The sequence below is a fragment of the Mytilus trossulus genome, chromosome 4 (genome assembly GCF_036588685.1).
Source record: "Mytilus trossulus isolate FHL-02 chromosome 4, PNRI_Mtr1.1.1.hap1, whole genome shotgun sequence".
Classification (NCBI taxonomy): Eukaryota; Metazoa; Mollusca; class Bivalvia; order Mytilida; family Mytilidae; genus Mytilus; species Mytilus trossulus.
This window is the reverse complement of record NC_086376.1, coordinates 34789789-34809845: the sequence shown is the minus strand read 5'-3', so window position 1 is coordinate 34809845 and position 20057 is coordinate 34789789. Positions and strand designations below refer to the sequence as shown.

The 20057-nt window shown below is 31.6% G+C and overlaps 1 protein-coding gene across 2 annotated transcripts in view; it reads left to right on the top strand.

Annotated features, from left to right (window-relative positions):
- The first annotated feature begins 576 nt into the window (after nucleotides 1-576).
- Nucleotides 577-20057, top strand: part of LOC134715185 (5-hydroxytryptamine receptor 4-like) — a 68834-nt gene continuing 49353 nt past the window's right edge. Inside the window, exons 1-3 of one of the 2 annotated variants that reach the window (XM_063577194.1) lie at nucleotides 577-803; nucleotides 1005-1053; nucleotides 13937-14010. The gene's annotated coding sequence lies outside the window, so the exon portion shown is untranslated. The remainder of the gene's footprint in view (nucleotides 804-1004; nucleotides 1054-13936; nucleotides 14011-20057) is intronic. The other variant, XM_063577198.1, reaches the window with a different exon arrangement.

Genomic DNA, 20057 nt, shown 5'->3' with positions numbered 1-20057 from the left:
TTGTACATGTATGTCATAATCTGTTGATGTACTGTTATTATTATTCGGTTATTGAACTGCGCTCCAAGCAGCATCTAACTATTTTTGTTTTCTTAAGCTGGTAAACCTATTGCGTGAATACCGACCTGATGTTGCAGCCATGGTTCAAAAGAAACAGTATGAATATAGAATATTCATATTGTTCTGATTACATACCGGTGAGCTGTCTACGAGGTTATTGAGTACAGTTTGACATGTTTATTCAATAAGAACTTGTATCATAACTGTTACAAGAAATTAAACTATTATGTTGACAGCGTATTTATTCTTATTGTAACAACAAAGGAAATCGATTCAAAATACTTATTTATATACATTATAAATACATTAATGGTATATAAATAAACCATACAGCTTAAACGGTTGTATATTTACTCCAATTTAATCATGTGTATAATTCATATATAACAGGTTCTATTTCTCAGTGACCCTTAAATTAGGGTTCGCATTCAGTATAACTTTAAATGTATTATCCCGCGATTGATGTATTGCATGTTGTCACGTATTGTTTATCGATAGTTTACACATTTATGATATCGATAGGTTCTTCGACAATTTATAAAGCAGTTCTTTCAAATTAGAAAAGTTGATCGGAATCTTTTATAAATGTTTATTTATTAGTATGTAAGTTCTATAAATCTGTGTATTGAATCAAGTTTTAGATTGATTACCTGTATTAACAATAAAAACAATTAGTCGAATTAAAATCCCTTCAAACGTGACACAGAAAAGCACCGAGGCAGAAGGAAGCTTATAACCTGCCGGTGAGTGGAGAAATCTTATTGACTACTAATTGTTTTCATACCGGCAATTATTGATACGTTTGTGCAACACACATTTACTACAACAAGTTTTATGTTGATTCTGGTAGCAGAAAATAGCGTTTTCACATAATAATTTCCTGTCGTAATATCATTCTGAATAATCAGCAAGTTATACAACTGTTTCTGTTTTTTTATTTCTAGTTTGTTTTGGATAATTACGAAATGAGGGATAAAAAAATCTGACAAAAAGGTAAGCAGTAGTGTTTTGTTTTTTTATTTTATCCTTGATATATTTATATATATGTAGCATAACTGATTTCATTGATTTTGTTTTCAATATTTTGGTTTTTGGCTAATGAACAAAGACTAATTTTATTATTTGAAATCACAGATTGTTCGATAACGAATTTAAAATACAACTTGGTCGTATTGTCCTTTAACTTCAATACTACTTTTGTTCTAAAGAAATAGCGTCGTTTATGTCTCAATAGGCGGCTCGTTTGAATCTTAAAATTCAACGAGGCTTAATAAAAATGCATGTTGTACGTAGATTTACTTAATGAATAAAAAAAACTTATCCGATCTTTTAAAGATATAAACGTATACCGAAATATAATATTTTGAAATATTATTTAAAACTGACTTTAAGTTATGGTTTTTTGCATGACTAAATTCACTAATAAGTTTAATCGTGTTTACAAGTTGCATACCAGGATATTCGATCCCTAATAAAACAAATTATTTTCTATTTTCGATTTAAAAAACTTGAACTTGAATGACTTCTTACTTGAATGTATATAAATAAGTTTACATATATGCTGTCCAAAGGAACAAAAAGTAAAGATGAGAGTGTCAGATAACAGTTTTAAACTTATTCATAGTGTTATTTAAATGTCAAATTGAAGTCAAATTAACCTTTTTCTTTTATTTTCAAATAGTGTCCTTCGAGTGATCGTTCAAACCCTTTGGAATTTAATTTCCGTATTTGTTTAGTTTGCTTTTAAGTTCTTGCTCTCTTTATAATTGTTCGATATTTGACTTGTAAAAAGTTTTTCTCGGTGAATCTCATCTGATACACATTTGTTTTACTTTTCAATGGTATACGTATATAACAAAGGTGGCATGCATTGATAATGATATTTTTCATATGATGCATGCATTTACGTTTATTACAATCCCATAAGTACGTTTTAAAAGATAATTTGAGACACAGCGATCAATGATTTATTGACGATGGTATATTAGTCGATATACCATCTCTGTAAACAAAACCATCTTATGAATAACTAATCACCAGGTGTGCTTCAAAAATATCCTTGATTGGGGAAGTTGATCAAAAGAAGATGTAGACCCGTGGATAATTGATAAAAGCAAAAACAAAAACATGCAGTGCTAAAAAAAACATCGCTATATATAATGCGAACTATTAATATAAGGTGCGTCATGAGATTAAGTTAATATTAAGTATGTTAATGGAGACGCTTGACACATCAATGTTGCTCTTTTTCCGTATATCATATGAAATCATGCAATATTAAAAGCTTCGTGGGTAGCTCTCAGCATCGAAAACTTGAACTTTTCTCTCTTATTGATTTTCAAAAGTAAGTTTTTGGACTGTTGTTTCGTTGATTTTTATTATTCTATAGCTACATTGATTATATGAGTTTTATTCTACTTGTGATTTGAATGTATAGATACCTTATTGATGAAAGGTTTAAGTTAACTTGAAATGTTCGCTTTCCGAAAGTAAATAGCACGAATCACACAGCACTCAAATGTAACAGGCATTGTAATCTGAATGAGCATAAGTTATCAAACATTTAGATGGAGAGTTGTCTCTTTGGCACTCACACCACATCTTCCTATATCTATAAATAGACCCTAGAGGCGTAAAATTATCTCGTGATACAGTTATTGCCGTATTTTTCTTGATAAAGCGTTGATTACGTGTTTTACTTCCCTTTTCCTCTTTCTATCAAAACTCCTTAGCAGTCCCAGTTATTACCCTTAGCGACACATTATTAATTCTGCCACATTATCTTACTTTAACATAAACATTATATCTGGATGTGCTTGCGGATGTTTCCATTATTTCTACATTTTGCAATGAGATTGTCAAAACTATTATGATGTTTGCAAGATTGCTTTACCAGTTACAGCTGGTGATCTTTTGTTCTGTGTTGAAGACCTAACAGAAATTTAAAGATACAGAACTACAATGTTGTTCTTTGATATGAGTTTGTTAAGGTGCTTAGATTGAAAAATAATCAAAACAAACCTTCCTTTCCGCTGGCGGGATTTATAACATACATTAATTTGTACTTTTTTTTATTTGAAAACAATAGTATTATGAACTCAAGCTTCCAACTCACGCAGTATAGCTGGTTAAACCACGCTTCTTCTGATTTTATTTTCAATTTGCTTTTTAAGTCCCTTCAGCGTTCCGGTTGAAGGGAAATTCAGAAAAAGTCTTCGGACGCACGCAATTTATAAAGTGTTTTTTTTTCATTTTTTTTATAATCTAACATACTGTAACGTTTTATGTTCCTTTTGCTCGACATGTAGTTTGTCAAATATGTCAAACGTCTCTTACAAAAAAATAAGTTTTAAACAAGAAGCAATTACATGAAACTAAGGTTCCAGATTTGGAAGCGCTTCGGATTGAACAAATTCTAAAGCATTCTTGATAATTCAGATTTGTAAAACTTTAAATCCCAATGAAACACCACACGGAAAGTTAAATAATTCATGTTCCGATTACATAATAAAAGAATAGAAAAATTCACCTGTAATATAGGCCTATTAGATTCTTTTTTGAACTTAAATATAAACTATTTCTGTATATTCTAAGGACTTTTCATGTGTGAAACAAAACTAACAAAAATTGTTTGATCGAAAAGTTTAAATCTGGTTCATAATGAAGCAGTCAGAACTAGCACCACATGTTTTATGAATAGTTTGTATACCAATTACGTCATATAGACTAGCAGATAATACAAACAGGTTTTCGGATATGTTCATAACGTCGTAACTACAATTCCCTTCCCTTTCATGAATGTGACCTACCGAATTAGACTACTTACCGGATTTGTTATCTCATAAGCAACACGACGGGTGTCACATGTGGAGCAGGATCTTCTTACCCTCCCGGAGCACCTGAGATCACCCCTAGTTTTTGGTGGGGTTCGTGTTGTTTATTCTTTAGTTTTCTATGTTGTGTCATGTGTACTATAATTATTGTTTGTCTGTTTGTTCTTTTCATTTTTAGCCAAAGCGTTGTCAGTTTATTTTCGATTTATGAGTTTGACTGTCCCTCTGGTATCTTTCTTTTCTCTTTCAAGTCGGGTTGTTGTCGCTTTGACACATTCCCCATTTCAATTCTCATTTTTATTCTCTTTAGATAGGTTTTTGCATTTATGAGAAATGAATCAATCAAAAGTGTATAAAGGTATCAATTTTAGATGTTTCTTATTTATAACAATTGTGCAATGACGTACATATATTTGTTGGGTTCAATGAATCATTATAATTGATCGATTTAAATGTCTTAAAGGATGTGTGTACCCAAGCTTTATATTGATATTGTCAAAATATACTCAACATCATACTGTACAAATAAGGAGGTGTGGTATGATTACCAAATGAGACAACTATCCACAAAAGTTGAAATGGAGTGAAATTTGACCATAATAGTCTACCGTACAGCCTTCAACAATGAGAAATCCCGTACCGTAAAGTCGACTGTAAAAGACCCCGACACCAACATCATTTCGTACTCTTTTTATGATATAGATGACGCTGAATATTCAGGCTCGTTTAACTTATAATATTAAAAGTGCTTCCTCATCTATTGTTAGCTATGAACGAATCCACAATAGAAGTAATACGTCATTTTGTCAAGGGTCTTCGTTTCTATTTAAGTAGAGATTAACGAACTGATAGCATTGAGAAAGAGATCTATTAGTATAATAGGGCTCTCCAGTACAACCTTCTGTATCTAAATTAGATATAGGACAGTTAAAAATATATACACAATTTTGCATATCTCGTCAACAAAAGGAAACATTTCCGTGATTGAGTATAAGCTTTGTCCCTTTATCCTATCTTTTGTTCAAGATACCGACACCATTCTTGACCGTATTCGTTCTCTCAAAGAAAATTGATCTATAAATGTCATGTCTGTAGACAAAAATGTTTCCTTGAATATTTTTATCTATGATAAAGTTTATCCACAAAGATAGAAATATCTCGGTTATCAAAAGTCTCCTTACGTATCAACGTAGACTTGTCAGCAAAACTGAAATCCGTTTTGAAAGTCGGTATAGTGAATATTGACAATGCACAAGAAAAGAGATTCAATAAAATAGTAGTATGAGTTTGTCACTATGACTTTGTATACCATAACCATGAACAATTGAAAAAAAATACTAGAACGTTATATCAAGATTTCCTGAGGCAATCCCATAACAAAAATTTACAAAGTGAATAAAATGGGAGTAGGTACAGGTGGGTTTCGGGTATATAACTGGCTTTGTTTTATAAACACGTGTTAGACGATGAAAAGTGGGTTTGAATCCAAACCCTTCCCATTTCAGATGAAACACCCTAAAATCTACTTTAAAAAGACTGGATCTGCGCCATATATATCTCATATCTCGCATCGTTTCCACTTCAATGGTAACTATTGCGTTAAATATGTCTTTAGTTAGCAATAACATTGTCGAATTAAAACTATATGTTTAAGTAGTAATAATTACTGTGTTGAAATTATATGTTACCTTTTATCTGCACGAGCTCATTAGTTTACACCTGTCATGTAATCATTCAAAGTTCGACTAACTTAAGTGAAAAAAAGTTGTCTGTAAAAGCCTTCAAATTCGCATTTGTAAGCATTAAAATCCACATATCTAAAACTGTGTGTGTAAGCATTAAAACTATTCGAATCTCTAAAATTGTCTGTGTAAGCAATTTAAATTCGCAACTCTTATTTAATTTGTTGGAAGCATTAAAATTAATTCACATCTCTAATATTGTATGTGTAATCATTTAAATTCGCTTCTCTGAATGATCTATGTAAGCATTACAATTCGCATCTCTAAAACTGTCTATGCACAAGCAATAAAATTCACATCTATTAAACTGTTTGTATAAATAAAGGCAACAGTAGTATACCGCTGTTCAAAACTCATAAATCCATGGACGAAAAACAAAATCGGGGTAACCAACCAAAACCGAGCGAAACGCGTTAAATATAAGAGGAGAACAACAACACCGAAACGCAACACTCACAGAAACGGACCAAGCATCAGAAAAAACACCACGAGAATAACAAATATAACATGAAAACCAAATACATGAATTTGGGATAGACAAGTACCGTGCCACGTCTTATCTCAATATCTCAAAAATAAGAGGAAAAACAAACGACTCAACGTTAAAATGCAACACACAGAGAAACGAACAATAATATAACAATGACCATCTTCCTGACTTGGTACAGGACACTTTTAAAGGGGAATAAAAATGGTGGGTTGAACCTGGTTTTATGGCATGTCAAACCTCGCACTAAGCATTAAAATTTCAATCTCTAAAACTGTTTATGAAAGCATCAAAATTTGCATTTATAGATTATTGTTTGTATAGCCTCAAATTTAGCTTTTATAAAAATGTCTCTGTAAGCCTGTAATTTGCGTCCCGGTAGCTTTAGTCTACCTTTATATTGACGATTTATAAGATAAAGATACTAAACTAAAGCCGGGAGAATCTCATCTTCGTATAGCTCTCTCGCTTCAAGATGGACTCTTAATTTCTTTTAATATTCTTTTGAGGCATCATTTGGTTATAAAGCTCCTCATGTAATAATACCTCTTTTGAGTTTCCAGAAAATAAATCTGAACATTCTTGTTGAAGGGTATACCATTGACATTAATGACATCACCGATTGCGAATATGTGTGCTTGGTTTGAGAGCACGATCAGTGCCACCCATGCACAGAATGTATACTTATCTTTTGGCACACATGAGTTAACTCAATCTTTTATGGTCCGTGTTGCCCATTCTGTAATTGTCTTTGTACTGTTTTGTGAATTATTGTTTTTGTCTGCTCATCTTCAATTTGATTTTGTTCTTTTAAAGTGTTGTTGTTTGTGTTTCTTTCTATAACGGCTTTTGGTTTTCCCCTTGGTATCTATACTTGAATGTCTATTTTACCGAAAGATTAAAAACGTTTTTCAAATTATGAAATATTTTACGTTTCATAACATACTACTATATAAAAAAAAATCTTAATCAACAGATGACTTATTTTGTAGAAACCTTCATCTGTATAATTCTGTAACAGTTTCGTTTAATAAACATTTGCCAAGTGTTTTGTTTGTATAATTCATTTAAAATGTTTGCACCCTAGTCAATCAGTTTGTAGTATTTAATGTCTGTTTTATTTCACCATCGCAATTATGCACTTTTAAAAACGATACAAATACTATAATAAAGAAATCATAAACATGCATGTTTCCAAGGCAAAATGCATTTTTAGCATTCTGATATCTGATATATCTAGTAATCATGTAACATGTGTTTTATTATACACATGAGAACATCTTCAAGGGTAAGTGGTTATCATCTTTGTTTGTGGAAGCATAAAATGTTCAAGGGGTATTCAGCCAAATTAAACACAGTTTTCTAAATATGGACATGAAACGATTTTTTTCTTCAAAGCACAGTAGATTATTTTGAGTTGACCTCTCTCAGGTTTTCTCAATGACATATATGTAAGATTTCCTCAATTTCACTCGTGATTGTTCATAATCATTATAGTTTGTATCGCGACGAGGAAGACTTAATATAACTATATTTAGACAATTTTTGAATAGATTTTTTAAGGTTGTTTTAAAAGCTTTGTTTTATCAATGTATTTTTTCCGGGTTATACATTGTAGTTAAAACTTCCCCTTTTACTGCATAGAAAGAAATTACTAAACAAGAATTTAGAAACAATATGATAGATCAAGATAAAGGGAAAATAGGACTGTCACAATTTTAAGTATAGTTGTAGGGGCATTCAAGGTTAAGCAGAGATTAAATCAGTTTAAATGAATCTAAATCTCACCCATGTACATGTATGACACAAACTCAAATATATAGTAGCATATAGGTTGGACAGAGATAATTGTATGTGGTATGTACATTAGATGTAAGGGGGTACCCAACACCTTGGCCCAAATAGATTTGGCTTGTTTAATTCTCAAAGTTTTGAAAGATATTTATTTTGACCAGTTGATAAACATATTAACCCTTACCATGCGGAATTGTTTTTAGAAAATGTCTAATTTTCGTTTATTTGCAAAAATATGCAAATTATATGCAAATGAGCTTAGCCCTGTTGCTGTAGCTTATTGATTTCTTTAAATCTAATATAGGTGATCACGGTGTGGGGTGGTCGGGGTGAGGAGCGGGATTTTTTTTGACGGGAATTTGCCCCAAAGTGGGTCAACAGGTGCAAAAAACGTCAATTTTGCCGATTTTTCACCCCTTCTCTTGACCCAGAAGACCCAGGGTTGCTGGTTAAGGTATCCAGTTGTAGCCTGCGTGTAGAGTGGACCCTAGTGAACAAATAGACCCCAACAGTTGTTAGGTCGGAGTGAATCTGATCTTGATTCATCGGTCTACAGAAGGTCATTTGGACCCAAAATACCGAATTTCACGATTTTTGCCGATTTTTTACTTCGAATGGACCCAAAACCGGAAGTAGTTGTTTCCTATGCGTATTTCAATAATAATAATGATCAGTAGTTATATGGCTGTGGGTTTGCACTATCTTTGCCAGTTTTATGCCTCTGAACTTCTTGTGTAAGATACAGATGTGAAGCCTACCCCTCCAGAAAATCGAGTTTTAGCCAATTTCAATTTTCCAAGTCCGTATTTGTGCTCAAAATGCTACTTATACATGAGAAACGTGAATATGGATAGCCTCAGATTGACGGAACATGCATAACTTTTAAAATAAGTATCATAAAGTGGACTTCTAAAAGTATGGAACGCCATTAGAGCCAAATAACGGTTATTAGGGTCCGCCCGTCAAAAGACGGGTACCGCATGGTAAGGGTTAAGAAATATCAAGAAATTTTAACCACAAAACTTACCGGGAGCATTTCAGTTTAACAAACACTAATTTTGACCTTTCAAAAGGTTGATTTCTCTTACTCATATTGTTTTTGAAAACTTTAGCTGTGTTTTTAAGAGTTACATGTAACTCCCGTAGGAGTTATGAAGCCCCATATAAGGATTTTCATTGAAGCAAATTTAGGAGGAATCCCCTCCCTCGCCCCTTCCAAATAAAACATTTTAATATTTTAGACTTTTCATGCATGCACGGAAGTTATTTGTTATCAGTTCACAAGATAGTTATTATGCAAATGAATGACAATAACACCAATGTAACCATATAATGAGCATGCTGTTCTAAATATATATATATATATAAAAATACACAAAAGAAACAGCAGATTTCATAAGAATCTTTTGAGCAAAGTAAGTTGAACTAACATACTAACCTCGATTTATTTTTCTACCGGTTATATATAAGTATGTGTGTCACAGGAAAACACCTATAGTCCGTGTATGTATGGAGTTCGACCAGAGTAGTTCAAGACAAAACAAAGATATTCAAGATATTTATAAAATTAATGTTATGTAATAAGATTCTGATGCATTTTGCTAGACATATTTTGTAAGTATAGCTAAATGTATTGCACACATTATAAAATTTCTAGACTAAAAAAAACTTGTTTAGAGGTTGCATGCTCAAATCTGTAAAAAAAACTTTGGGGAAATTTGACCGAAACTGACGTTACAATACATTTATAAAACTTTTTCGGGGTCATAACTGTTTAATTTTTCTTGAAATGTGCCAAAAAAACGTTAATTTATATTAATAGTTATGTCACAACTAGTTCTATGTGAAATTTGTAGTATTTTGACATGGTTGAAAAAAATCTGAGGGTCAATTTTAACCCTCCGTAAACCTATTCCTTTATAAAGTGGGGTTTGTTCTCCATTTTTTCTATCGAATTAAATGCAATTGTCGACGATCTGTTTGCGCTTGGTAACTGTAGCGTTGAATCCATATTATGTTTTGCGAGATAAAATAGGTTGAACAAAATGAAACAAATTTAGGAATGGTGTTGATGCTTAGAATGCCATTGTTTTAAAGATATACGAGGGGAAGCTTAACTTCCGGGGACATAGACGCTGACTCATATACTGTTACAAGAACATGGTAAATAACTGCATTGGTCCTCAACTGGTTTTTCATGCACGAGCAAAGATGTCTTTACTTTTTGCTGAAATTAATCAGGTAGTTGGATTTTTCTTTCAACCTGTCATGTCGAGGCCTTGTATACCCTATTATACAGTATTGGTTTTGCTCTAATCTATGGCCGTGTGATGACCTATAGATATATATCCATCTTCATTCGTTTGGTCTCTTGTGGATAATTGTCTCATTTGCAATTAACCACCTCTCTTTATTTTTATGTACTTTTTAGATATTCAATGTCATTTTCGTAGCTGTAAAGGTTTTGAACTTTATAAGTCTTAGAGTTCGTTCCAGACAAATTAATTACAAACTGAACAAAGCAACATGCATTTACTTTTATGTGGTGCTATGTTAGAGAATTTATTAATTAAGGACGATCGATTCATCTATATATTATTGATGAACTGTTTTAGAAAAAACCGAGTTGATCAAAGTACATTTTCAGTAGTTGATTTTTTATAAAGTATTACTTTTGAATTTGATTTGTATTTTTTTTTTGAAATTTCTATCAAGTTGGTGCTTTGTGATAACTTGCTTTTCTAATTAACTAGAGATTACACAGCTGGTATTAGCTCGTATTGCTGACATTTGTAATTCTAATTCAAGCCCATTAATAGAGTAATTTGATGTTTTTTTCTCTGTTTGCCTTGAAATACGCTGAGGTTAGAAGGAACGTTACATTTTGGTGTCCGAGATTCTGTGCGCATAGTCACAACTTTAATTATAGGGTGGAGAAAAATTTTGAGAAAAGGTAAAAAAAATAATTTAAATCTAGAATACTGCTTTTACGAATACAAAGTCCATTATCAGATAGAAAACTAGAGCCTACGTAATGATAAGGGAGCAACACAATTTTAGGAAAAAGTAAAGAAACCCAAAATTGTCTATCATCATCCGATCTGGAATACTTTTCTGAGTGATACGTATTGTCCAACCCATAGTTCTCTATGTCGTTTTATGTTATAGTTTGTCTTTTCATTGTTTGATTTTTCTTGGTCATGGTTTTGTCTGTGTAATTGACCAAACTATTTTTATTTCCCCCTTCTCTATTTTTTTTTACACCTTACATGATACAAGAACTCCTGGTAATCTTTCAAAAATTAATAGTAAACAGTACGACGTTACCATTTCACATTGTGATTGTTCTTTTCCTTTAATGTGAAATATACATTTATTAGTTGGTTTAATCAGCCAATAATTATGCTACGCATGCGTTTAAAATGATTCAGAAATTTTGCCGAAGGAATGTAGGTTTACAATATTTCATTTCAAATATATATATCGTATTGTATTGAGGAAGTGTGATTATATTTGCAGGTATTTTGATTTTTAATTTCTAAAAGCGGCATATTCCACTCTAATAGTTTTACAATGATATCTATTCAAGAGCAAATAAAAGGGGGAAATATCCTGTCATTTGTCTTTTTTGTTTCATTATTTTACTTTTTGGAACTGTTTTTCATTCAATGCGTCTGGTAACGGCTTAGTCCTTTCAATATCATCAACAAATGCCCGTTGCATGCTCCATTTGTGTTCTGCTTTATTTTAATCGCTTATCACCATTAAAATACTTTTAATCTGAGGTCTTCCCAGTGTTTAAGATGCTGTAAATAAACCTATCCGATCTTATAGGATTGAAATTGCTTTATGTTTGGTTCAGATTTTTTCTTCAGAGACGAGATGTTACATGCGTACAAATCTCTTCCCTTGCGAATAACATTTCTCATTTCAATTTTAAATGCAGTCATTTAATCATTATGATAAATTTTTGATTACTTGAAAATAAACACTTCGTCTAGTAAACAAAAGCAGGAAAGCCATCTGATCGTAAATAATCATTATTTTACCGACTTTTGTTCCTTTCATCAGAAACAACAACTCTATAATTCAACATTGTTGTCTGTTTCATCTTGTTTACATACAATATTTGGTCCAGAACATCGCAATATCCACGCTATATCGACAAGAGGTGAGCTGTTTTATTTTAATCGTTTAATCACCAATGAAATACAATTAATCTGAGGTCTTCCAAGTCTTCAAAGTTGCTGTAAACAAACCTATCTCGTCTTATGGACTGAAAAAAAGAAGCGAGAGATAAAAGTTTGCAAGTCGAGATAAATTGTCAACTTTCGCGATTGCAAAATAATAAAGTAACCTTCACAATTTTTTTTGTTTTTGCAACAAGTCAGAAACTCAAATATCTCACTTGACAAATATCATTGATACACTTTGTTCAAATCTGTTCAATCTATAGGCAGCTTTACACGTTACGCGCTGTGGTCTTACTATAGTACCGTAAATACATAAATATCGATGAAGGACATTTAAGTTTTTATTATTTGAGAGCACGAGGGATCATATTCTTTTAAAATGTTAATATATGTCACGTGGGTCACTGAGGATAGTCACAATTAAGATGTCTAGTACCGGTATTAATATGTTTGTTTTACAAAAATATTTCATAACGACATCCCTCCAGTAATGATTGCACCCGGCAATAGTATAAGGTTACGATAACCAATACCACTATACAATTTCATTTTCTCTTATTAAAGAATTAATTATTCATAAAAACGTTTCAAAGATTATGAATGAGCTAGCAAATTGGTTGTTATAACAAATTGATCTTTTTTCCTATAACAAATTGGTTCAGATATCGGATTTTGCCATGAATATGGCATAATGAATTAAAGCGTATATTAACAGTGTGAAAAACGAAGAACACATTGTGATAACGTTTGAAAGCTTGTTTTCCAAAAAAATCTTAATTTCTGTAATTAGTAGAGTTATCATGCATAACAAGCACACGGAACGAATTGAAATATAAATCAATTTTATAGAAAGATAATTTCACTTTTAATAAATTGTTTATGTCTCAGAAAAATGTAAAATAAGAAAGCTCCCAAAGGATTATTTGTTTTTTGCTTAACCTTTATTGATAGTTCAAAATACCATTTCGTTTTAATGAATTATTTAATATTCTAATATTTGCAACTCTTGGTTTACTTTATGTGACAAATTAGATTTTTAATGTATTTTCCCCTGGTTAATATAACTTCAATTTATCAATTATAAGGTGATTGTCATTTCTAATTTGTAGAGAAATTTATCTAATTAAGTGTCTTGTCTTAATTAGATGAAACTGTACGGATTCAGGTATAAAAAAAAAACGTGGATTCAAGTAAAACAAAACGTGGATTCTGGTATAACAAAACGTGGATTCAAGTAAAACAAAACGTGGATTCTGGTATAACAAAACGTGGATTCAAGTAAAACAAAACGTGGATTCTGGTATAACAAAACGTGGATTCTGGTAAAACAAACCGGATTATGGTATAACAAAACGTGGATTATGGTATAACAAACCGGATTCTGGTATAACAAAACGTAAATTGTATATGCGTAGTCTGATCTCCTCGTTCATGACGTAGCATAATCTAAATTAACACAAAAAGCTAACAAGCATTTGTTCAAACTTACTAAATAAACGTTATAAAATAAATAGAACCTCAATTTCCAAATCAGATGCAAATCAGACTTCTAATGTCCAACTGTTTTCGTCATTGATAGTATTTGCTTCGATTTCTCTATAGGACAAACTTAGTATGAAAGTTAATTAACAAAATTAATTCCTCGCTTATCCATCAGATTGGTTTGTAGTCCATGATTCTTTTCTTTTGCCGGAATTTCATTTTTTTTTTAAATACAAAACCATGTTATTAAAAAGCCTAGGAAAAGCCGTTATTTTATATGTTGTCCGTATAAATCTGTAAAGCCGTTACATTAATTTACATTAGTTAACATTATTTATGTTTCAGTGTTTAATGGAGTAATTTACTGTCTTGAAAGAACATATTAATTTCTTCACTGTAGCAGTGGATAACATTTCAAGGTAAAATCTTATTTTTTTCCCTACTGAAATATTTTTAACACTCCTGCGTCGATCTGCCAATATATATTTTGTTGTGTATAAATCATTTTCACAAATTAGCTGGTGACCTTATGTTTATGTTTATGACTAACAGTCATTTATTGTTGCTGTTCGTTGCTTCGCATCCAGTGGCTCGCATTTCATTTACAATTGGCAAGATTTAAGGTTTGGTTGGACTTTGCATAGTCAATTTGCACCAGATGCCTCGGATTGTGTTAAAGATTTTGCAATGATATCGGATAATCTAGGTAAAAAGGACCCTTCCAATGGGCTCTTTCACCAATTTAAACAATTTAAACATTTAATTGGTGTTTTGCTGGCTCTCATTTTAAAGGAATCATTGGTTTTCTTTTAACAGCTTAAAAACTTATCATAACACTTATTTTTACAATTGTCACAATGAGATTTATGTAACGGGGTCCGTGATTTTTTTTCTCCCTTAGTAATAAACTTTAAAATAAATTGATGTTCAATTGCACTGCATTTAAAATTGAGAATGGAAATGGGGAATGTGTCAAAGAGACAACAACCCGACCATAAAAAAACAACAACAGAAGGTCACCAACAGGTCTTCAATGTAGCGAGAAATTCCCGCACCCGGAGGCGTCCTTCAGCTGGCCCCTAAACAAATATATACTAGTTCAGTGATAATGAACGACATACTAATTTCCAAATTGTACACAAGAAACTAAAATTATAAAATACAAGACTAACAAAGGCCAGAGGCTCCTGACTTGGGACAGGCGCAAACATGCGGCGGAGTTAAACATGTTTATGAGATCTCAACCCTCCATTTATTTGTCTGGATTATTCGGTAGTATTATATATAGATTCCCAATCATTATATTTTCTTTGAATTATTCATGTTTTTTTTTATAATAATTGATATGTGTTCTTCAATTATAACCCGTGGAGTATCAGTTTTTCTTTAATGAATAAAAACATGCATAAAACCAACTATATATTTAAATTTTATATCATATGTATATATATGTATACCAACTTCCGTGTCCTGATATGTGTGGGAATACGGTTAGAGTACATAACAATTTGGGGAGGTGTGGGGCGAATATGCAATTGTTTTTTTTTTATTGTAATTTTTGTTGGGCTTCTAAAAGTCAGATAAGAACTTTACTTTTGCAAAAATGACAAAATATATCTTCCGTTGTAATTGAAATGTATTGCCAATCAAATGATTGAAACCAATTACTTTATAACAACTTGATCATGAAATCCATATAATGAAACAAATGTCACATTAAACAAAACAAGTCCCGTACCAAATATGCAATATTAAGTTAGTCCGAATGGAATTTAGCAGGTTCTATACCTTCGGCGACAGCGAACAAGATTTGATATAATCATATATTGAAGGTAGGTGAACGTAGATTTAAATCTAAGCCACCTTAAACACTTCAGAAATCATTCGTAATAGCGATTCAAATTAAATGGTGTGACGAGATTAAGCAGGTTATTTCCTTCTCTTTTTCTTAGACAACAATATGAATTTCTGGGAAGGATTAGATGTTTTGTTGAAAGATTCTGTAAATTAAGAAAAAAACAAAAACTCTTCTTTTGTGACAGTAAACAATACACCACCATTCAAGAAATGAAAGAACATTCACAGTTATCATGACGTCAATACCAATCTGCGTCGCTCAGACTGAAAAAACAAGTTATCGTTATCATGAAAAACATACGATGTAACATCTAAAATAACAAAATAAAACCATTGTTCAATGGAATAGTAATTGAAATGTATACCTTATTCCGTAGGCGTAGTTATTAACTCATGGTAATTATTGACATTCAATTAAGTGTTGAATTACTATTAAATGTGAAAAATGTTATTTCCTGTTTGTGTTTATTCATTCAAGAATCTATTGTAAAGTAGGTATATCTACGTGACATAAATCTGGTCTGTATGGGATATTTCTAGACAAATTTTTCAACAAAATATTCAGACTGACAGTAATTCAAAACCGTGAAAAGCTAATATGATCAATGGACTAATTTGTCTCGTCCAAGGGCATGGGATATTGAAGATGTGATGACACAAGACAAAGACGAAAACGAACGAGATAACAGACAATATCGAATTGAACAAATTAGTGCATAAGTCTTTCATTTATTATATATAAAAGGTAAATTTTACTTTCTAAGAATCAACTATGATCAACCCTCAGACAATAAACTAATTTTCTTTTAATTAGAATCTATAGCATTACTCTTGGATCCTAGTTATTTTATTCCCAAATCAACTATAGAACTACTGGAGTCGCTTTCACTAACAAACTGAAGACTAAGATTGGTCGTAAGTATGCTGAATTGTTCCTGACTTACGATCAATTTTAGTCGGGAATTGTTTGACTTACGATCAATCATGGCTTAGTCGTAAGTTGTTTTGTGAAACTAACTACTGGCCTTAAATTTATTTTAATATATAATTGTAAACTTACTTGATGGTCAATGTTCTAAGCATAATTAATACCTTACACATGCATCATTTACTGCCAAAAGAACATTGTATGTAGTAATTTAAGCTTATTTGATGTCAATGTTCTAAGCATCATTATTACCTTACACATGCATCATTCACTGCCAAAAGAACGTGGAATGCAGTAGTTTGCCCCTAGTTTTTGGTGGGGTTCGTGCCTTGTTTAATCTTTAGTTTTCTATGTTGTGTCATGTGTACTATTGTTTTTCTGTTTGTCTTTTTCATTTTTAGCCATGGCGTTAATTGTCGGTTTGTTTTAGATTTATGAGTTTGACTGTCACGTTGGTACCTTTCGTCCCTCTTTTTTAAGCTTACTTGATGGTCAATGTTCTAAGTATAATTAATACCTTACACATGCATCATTCACTGCCAAAAGAACATTGTATGCAGTAGTTTTATCTGTCAGCTGATACAATTTCTTGGTCAATAACCATCCGTTGTAAACTAAACGTATAATGACCTAGCAGTCAGGAAATAATATGTGCAATCAGAATGTCTACCTATATCTCTATAGCCGTCAGTTATAGAGGACGTTGTTTCTAATACTGTTAAAGCTTTTGCTAGGATTTCTGGCATTTATTGTTTGTGACACACTTTTTGTCTCCGTTGATTACTTAATTTTGTATACGTCTGTTACTTAAACTTACTTCTTCCACTACGGCGTAAAATAATAAAAATCAACAAATTAGACAAATCCAAACAATTTAACGTACACATCAATCAAAGTCAAAACGTATTCCTTTTATCTTTTGCATTACAGTTTAAATAAGCTGCAAAATTCATGTCCATCGAATTGACTCAAATTCAATCAAAATTGATTTATAACATATTTAAATTTATAACATATAAGTACCAAAAAACTGCATAGAACACAATTACCAATGCATGGAAACGTCATTCGCTTGCAGCCAATTACGATCTATTCAGACTATGTTTTTGGTGATGAGAATAAAGATATATATAATGTTAAGACTGCTTAGTGGCTGCTATTAAACTGCATGTACACGCAAAAAAAATTACTTAGTTGCCTGAAAAGATAATGAACAGTGATGATATAACTGCAAGTGAATTACCTGAACAGTAATAAATTTTCCGCAATGGATAACTCTGAAAATTTACTGAAAAACAAAATACTACTTAATAATTTATTGTTCAAGATTTATAGATGATGTTAAGACCAAGATGAAAGCTTTATACTAAACTCCGTTTCCTAGACTCGTGTATTTATTTTGATTTTTCTGCTTTTATTTTTATTCATCAAAATGGATATTTCTTTTGGTTTTGCTCGTTAAAATATTAAATACAATCATTCTTAACGTAAGTTAATATGTATTTGTACACTTTTCAATTGTAAAACGGTAAGTTAACTTAGCGAAATGTCAACCTAAGGAAAACTACCTTGTCCACTTTGAACATACAGAGAATACCCTTTTCATCTTTGCTAACATAAGAGAATTACCCTTCTTTTCTAATATCAATTGGGGATTACCAATAATATAAAGTTTGCTACAAATGCTGCATCGATAGAAAATGAACGTTGCCCGCTCTATTGCACCGAGAGAAATATGAAACTGTCAACTAGCCTCAAAAGGAAAATATCGTATTGGTACAAAATGTAGGACAATACCGTTGTCCACCAGCATTTATATCTCATTTACCATCATTATCAATGTCCACTCATATCTATTAAGATATTCCGTTATGGACAACTCACAGCTGTAAAATACCATTGGCTCAATAACATTAAAGCGAAATATCATTGTATCCTTAAACCTATAAGAAAAGACCATTGACCCTTCGTATGAATTTTCAAAACAAACGGTATCCAGTTCTGCATCATAATTCATAAATCAAACTCAGATTGGACAGTTTTAATCCAAAACCGCCAACGCTTTTGATCAAAGTTTTTTAAAACTGGTTTCCCTGTCAAGAAACAAACTTCGATAGTGACAGTATTGTATAACGACAGAACGTGAAGGGTTAGGCTTAAGGACAGTTACATGTGTAATGACAATTAGTTATCTTGTATTAACAGATGTCTGGAGATTTATTATATGGTCATCAGTCTTATACCGTTAATAAGAATTAACTGCTGATATATAATAATAACACGTCTTGATATATACAAGATTTGTTATGATCCCATTCACACTTCTGTGTATTGATCTATAACAATTATATGATAATAATAGAGCCACCAACGTACAGATAATAGTAATAAAGATTACAATGTAATGCACTTTTCAGAGACTATCAATTATTGACAAAGTAGTTGTAAATTATTGGAAATCTTTGTAATTTCTGATAAACAACAACCCGGAATCCTAAGGAAACGTTTAAGACTGTTCTGTTTTAGCTATAAAGATCTAAAAATGATATATTTTATGGACAGTGGCACGTAAAAAAGCTACACAATTTTATGATTGTAATAAAAAAAATACTCCCCCGTGACACTAAACCTTTGATCAAAAGTAAAATATATGAGAGCAAATTTACTGTATCTGTAATTAATTGTACAGGGAATGGTAACATTCATATAAAATAGATATGTGGAACAAACATTGATTTAAAATCCATCAGAAAATTGTCAATTTATACTACTTCAGTTTGTTCACCAAGTAAAAGTTTTTGAGTTTTTATGTTGCTAACATATATGCTTTCATACTTCGTGTGTTGAGGTTTATTTTACTTCTCTATATTATATGCATTGATGTGTCAATATGGTTTGAATGGTGACTGAGGGACGACTATTAGAAATTTGGTGACAGGGGTAAAAGGATTAAAATCAAGGTTTTTAGTAAATCAATATGATTTTTTTATCTGTTGCATTCTTAAACAATGCTCATTATTTAAAGGCTAGTTTTGGTGTCAGTTTCATGATTTCTGTTGGGTTTTTTTTTGTTCTTTTCTTGAATGTGTGAGAGAGTAATGCATTGGTATTATTCTTTTGATCATTTCAGATTTCGTATATGCCCCCCCCCCCTTCCCCCTAACATTTTTGTTTGATTTTTAACATTAAGAGTATCTTGGTATATGTAATGTTTCTAGTCATCTTAAAGGACATCAAAATTCTCTATCTATCTCATTTGGAATATCTTGAGGATCATTATATAAATCATTCAGGACAATCATCTGTACAGAGTTCCTTGTACTTTAATGATAGTGAACATTAAATAAATTCAAAACAAAATCAAGTCAAAGTCAGTTGCTATATTGTTACATTATCTGATTTACTTGTTATTTCTGTAAAGCTACAGGTATCCACATTCACGTAAAAGGCAACTTTATGTGTGTTTTCCTATGTTTTAATTTTACTCACTGTTGACTTCGGTAAACATTTTGACAGCAAAATATATATATGTTTTTGTTCAGATGGTTTCCAAATTTTAATATAAAAAAATGACTATGATTTTAAATTTGATACTCGGAGTTGAACAGAAAACACACAACACATTATTATCAATTAGGCTACATTTATAACCACGTGATCAAGTACTTATAAATATTGGAA